This window comes from Protopterus annectens, chromosome 3.part0 (genome assembly GCF_019279795.1).
Source record: "Protopterus annectens isolate FY-2018-M chromosome 3.part0, PAN1.0, whole genome shotgun sequence".
NCBI lineage: Eukaryota > Metazoa > Chordata > Ceratodontiformes > Protopteridae > Protopterus > Protopterus annectens.
In genome coordinates, this window is record NC_056731.1 from 101,710,097 (window position 1) to 101,715,096 (window position 5,000).

General features: G+C 51.1%; 1 protein-coding gene and 1 pseudogene across 3 annotated transcripts in view; one reads left to right on the forward strand and one right to left on the reverse strand.

The window, feature by feature from the left end:
* RAPGEF5 (Rap guanine nucleotide exchange factor 5) overlaps nucleotides 1-5,000 on the reverse strand; it is a 1,983,710-nt gene that overhangs the window by 959,316 nt on the left and 1,019,394 nt on the right. The gene's annotated exons all lie outside the window — the stretch shown is intronic.
* Nucleotides 2,603-2,753, forward strand: LOC122797357 (annotated as a pseudogene).

Sequence of the window (5,000 nt, forward strand, 5' to 3'; positions counted from 1 at the left end):
TACTCTGGCTGTGAGAGCTGATGCGCACTGTGCCAGCCCGTTGCCCTCCAGGGTTGCCGTTGCCAGTCCACAACCAGCACCTGGGGTGCCCCCTCCATGAGTAGAGGGACCCCTCCTGTTGGCTGAGGTGCGGGCTCCAGCCCCTCTTCTCCATCCGCTGAGGTGCTCCCTATCCAGTTGATCCTGCCAGTAGCATATGCTTGTCTCAAAGATTAAGTCATGCAGGTTTCAGTGCACACAGATGCTACAGTGAAACTGCGAATGGCTCATTAAATCAGTTATGGTTCCTTTGATTGCTCCACCATTACTTGGATAACTATGGTAATTCTAGAGCTAAAACATGCTGACGAGTGCTGACCTCCAGGGATGCATGCATTTATCAGACCAAAACCAATCTGGGTCTCGGCCAGGCAGCTTTGATGACTCTAGATAAACTCGGGCCGATCGCGTGCCCTCGTGGCAGCAATGCGACATTCGAATGTCTGCTCAATCAACTTTCAATGGTACTATCGGTGCCTACCATGGTGACCACGGGTAATGGGGAATCAGGGTTCGATTCCAGAGACAGACCCTGAGAAATGGCTACCACATCCAAGGAAGGCAGCAGGCGTGCAAATTACCCACTTCCGACTCTGGGAGGTAATGACGAAAAATAACAATACAGGACTCTTTTAAGACCCTGAAATTGGGATGAGTACACTAACAAGGATCTATTGGAGGGCAGTTCTGGTGCCAGCAGCCATGGTAATTCCAGCTCCAATCACTTTTATTAAAGTTGCTGCAGTTAAAAAGGCCGTAGTTGGATCTTGGGATCAGGCTGGCAGTCCGTCGTGAGGTGAGCTACTAACTGTCCCAGCCCCTGTCTTTCGGCACTCCCTCAATGATTTTAATGGAGTGTCCCGGGGGTCCAAAGCGTTGAAAAAATTAGAGTGTTCAAAGCAGGCCGGTCACCTGAATAATTCAGCTAGGAATAATGGAATAGGACTCTGGTTGTATTGTGTTGGTGTTTGGAACTGGGGACCATGATTAAGAGGGACAACCAGGGGCATTCGTATTGTGCTGCTAGAGGTGAAATTCTTGGACTTGCGCAAGACGAATGAAAGCGAAAGCATTTGCCAAGAATGTTTTCATTAATCAAGAATGAAAGTCGGAGGTTCGAAGACAATCAGATACCGTCATAGTTCCGACCATAAACGATGCCGACTAGTGATACAGTGACGCTATTCCTATGACCCGCCGGGGAGCTTCTGGGAAACCAAAGTCTTTGGGTTCCAGGGGGAGTATGGTTGCAAAGCTGAAACTTAAAGGAATTGATGGAAGGGCACCACCAGGAGTGGAGCTTGTGCCTTAGTTTGACTCAACATGGGAAACCTCACCCGGCCCAAACACGGAAAGGATTGCCAGATTGATGGCTCTTTCTCGATTCTGTGGGTGGTGGTGCATGGCCGTTCTTAGTTGGTGGAGCGATTTGTCTGGTTAATTCCGATAATAAATGAGACTCCACCATGCTAACTAGTTATGTGGCCCCCCTACGTTCGTCTCCAACTTCTTGGTGGAACAAGTGGCTTTCAGCCACACGAGATTGAGCAATAACAGGGCTGTGATGCCCGGAGCTGCATGCATGCTACACAGACTGGATCAGCGTGTCTACCCTTGGCCAACAGGTCCCGGTAATCCACTGAACCCCATTCGTGATAGGTTCCTGAGACTGCAATTATTCCCCACAAACGGGGAATTCCCAGTAAGTGTGGGTCATAAGCTCATGTTGGTTAAGTCCCTGCCTTTTGTATACACCGCCTGTCGCTACTACCGGTTGGATGGATTAGTGAGGTCTTCAGATCGGCCCCGCTGGAATTGGTAACGGCCCTGGCAGTGTGCCGAAAAGACGATCAAAACTTGACTATCTAGAGGAAGTAAAAATTGTAACAAGGTTTCCATACGCGAACCTGCAGAAGGATCATTAACGCTGAGGGTCTTGGGATGGTGCCGTCCCCAGGTACCAGGGCCTCTCCTCGCTCCACTGCCCTGACCCTCTACGTCTCTCTCTCTCTCTCTTTGACTCCCATCTCTCCATTCACCCTGGTGTAGCCTGGCGGGACTGAGCCCATGGCTCCCAGGGGAGGAAGGGAGTGAGACAAGGAGTGGTGTCTGTGCCCCTTGCCACTTGCAGCGGGAGGGAGGGGGTCCCATCCATGCGGTGGGAGTGGGGGCTCCTCTGCTTCCTCAAAGGGATCGTGAGGAAGGGTACACCCAGCCCAGTGGTGCTCTCTGCTGCATGACCTGGAAGTGGCTGCCTCCCTGAGTGGTAGGGGGAGGGAGAGGGTGTCTCCCCTCTGGCCATGCAGGGCTACCCCCGGGGGTGGCCCAACAGAGTCCTCTCCCCTCAGTGTCAGTCGTGGGTACCTGTGGAGGATGCGCCATTCCACGTGGAGTGTCAGTTTCAAAGACCTGGAAGGTTGGCAGTGTCGCTGCACACCAGCCGCTGTAGGACTCCATGAGCTCCGGTCTGGGCACCCACGATGACGCCCGTGAAACCTCGCATGCTCGTCTCAAGGTGTAATGCTGTGTGGGCAGCGGTGCCCCTGGCGAATGAGAACTGTATGACTCTGAGTGGTGGATCACTCGGCTCATGCGTCGATGAAAAACGTAGCTAGCTGTGATAACTAATGTGAATTACAGGACACATTGATCATCAACACTTTGAATGCACTTTGGGGCCCCCGGGTTACTCCCAGGACTATGCCGGAGGGTCGTCTTGCCTTCCATCGTCCCCGGGGGTGTCCAGCCCTCATCGAGGGCATGGCTGTGGAGTCGAAAGAGCCCACTGTGGGGGCCCCCTGTCCCCCCAGGGAGATATGCGAATGTAGGAGAGGAGTCCCCCGCTGTCTCGAGTCGGGAAGCCTGTCCAAGGATGGAAGGGAGCTGGCGTGCATCTGACCCACCCCCTGGAGGCTGTTGGTGGTACCACCACCAGGCTGCCCTCCCAAGGCAAAGCCCGGTGCCTGCCCAGTTCCCGTGCGCTGGGGTTGCGTCAGCTGTCTGCCACCTGGAGTCTGGTGGCGCGTGTGGGCCAGGGGAGGACGATGGGTGGTCAGTCCTCCCCTGAGGCCCCCGCCATCCTGCCTCCAGCGATCGCTCTCAGAACGAGACCTCAGATCAGACATGGCGACCCAGCAAATTTAAGCATATTACTAAGCGGAGAAAAAGAAACTAACCAGGATTCCCTCAGTAAGGGTGAGTGGAGAAAACATACTTGATCTCATCATCACGAACATGGGAGCACAATGTTCAACACCGGAAGTATACCCCTCACTGGTGAGATCAGATCACAAACTAATCTCGCTGGAGGTCCTCATCCCACCCCCACCTGAAATAAAAAAGACCACAGTAAAGAACTTCTCGAAAGCCGACTTCACACTTCTAAAGACTAGTGTGGTCTCCTTTAAGGCCCCAGAGCTGGCGGAAAACAGTACTCAAGCCGCTGAATCACTTACAAATGCCTTCTACCAGCACCTGCAGGACTGCATGGATAAGGCAATCCCAAGCAAAACAAAGACTCTTTGTACCAAAGGCAAGCGTCCAGTCTGGTGGACCCCAGCCATAAACAAATTCTACAACAAAAGGAGGAAGCTACTACAAGATAGAGCAAAATCCTTAAAAGGTAAGACACCTTTGATCACTATAAGTAAAAAACTAAGAGCTCTCATAAAATCATCCAAAGCAAATTTGAGAGAAAAATAGCTAAAGACTCAAAAGACAATCATAAGGCCTTCTTTAGCTATGTTAGAAACCTAGGAGGAAACTCCCAGATATGCTCAGAACTAGTTCAAAATGATGTGAAGATTACTGATCCTACAGACATTGCCAACATACCGGCTGACAGGTTCAGTGCAAACTTCTCCCCCCCTCCCCCCCAAAAGGAGAGATATCTATACTAAACGATTGCAGCCCCCCAAACATCTCTAACGCCCAAGTGAGAACTGCTCTCTCCAAAGCAAAAAACACAGCATCCATGGGACCTGATGGTGTCCCCGGCTGTGTGCTTCACGAACTCAACGAGGAATTAAACCCACAGCTAGGACAGCTGTTTAATCATAGTCTCACCTCTGGATACGTACCCAGGGAGTGGCGCACTGCAACTGTGGTCCCACTTTACAAAGGCGGTGCCTCCACTGACCCTGGAAATTACCAGCCCATTAGTTTGACAAGCCTTATCTGCAAAGCCATGGAGAGGATCATAATGGACCTCATAAATAAAGACATAGGGAATTTGCAGACTTTGGATCCAACTCAGTTTGGCTTTGTCAAAGGCAGATCATGCCTTTTAAACTTGGTTGACTTTTTCGAAACAGTCACCAAAGCCATTGATGAGGGAAAGGCAGTCCATACAACCTACCTCGATCTGGTGAAGGCCTTCGATACAATACCCCACTCGGATATCATTGAAAAACTCATCAGCTTAAATGTTAACCCATACATCACAAGATGGGTTGCAAACTGGCTGAGTGACAGAACCCACAGGGTCAGAGTTGCTGGCGCCATGTCAGACTCAAAGCCTGTCACAAGTGGTGTCCCACAGGGCTCAGTCCTGGGCCCACTCTTGTTTGGCATCTACTTTTCCGAAGTACAAGCAAACACAGGAGGGTTATGGCTGACAAAGTTTGCAGATGACTGCAAACTGGGCGCCATAGTCGAAAACACATCCGACACATATATCCTTCAGAAGGGTCTCACAGAAACGGATAACTGGTGCCAGAGCCATGGCCCAAAGTTAAATGCCAAAAAATGCATAGTCATACCCTTCGGGAAAACAAGGTTACCCCTAGCTACCATATAGGTGGCAATCCACTGAGCACAGAAGAAGTTATCAGGGACCTGGGGACCCAGGTTGACAGTAGCCTGTCATTCGACACCCATGTAGCTAAAGTAGTTAGGAAGACCTTCTACATTGCCCACCTTATCATGAAGGGATTCACATCTAGATCAAGGGAGGTCATAGT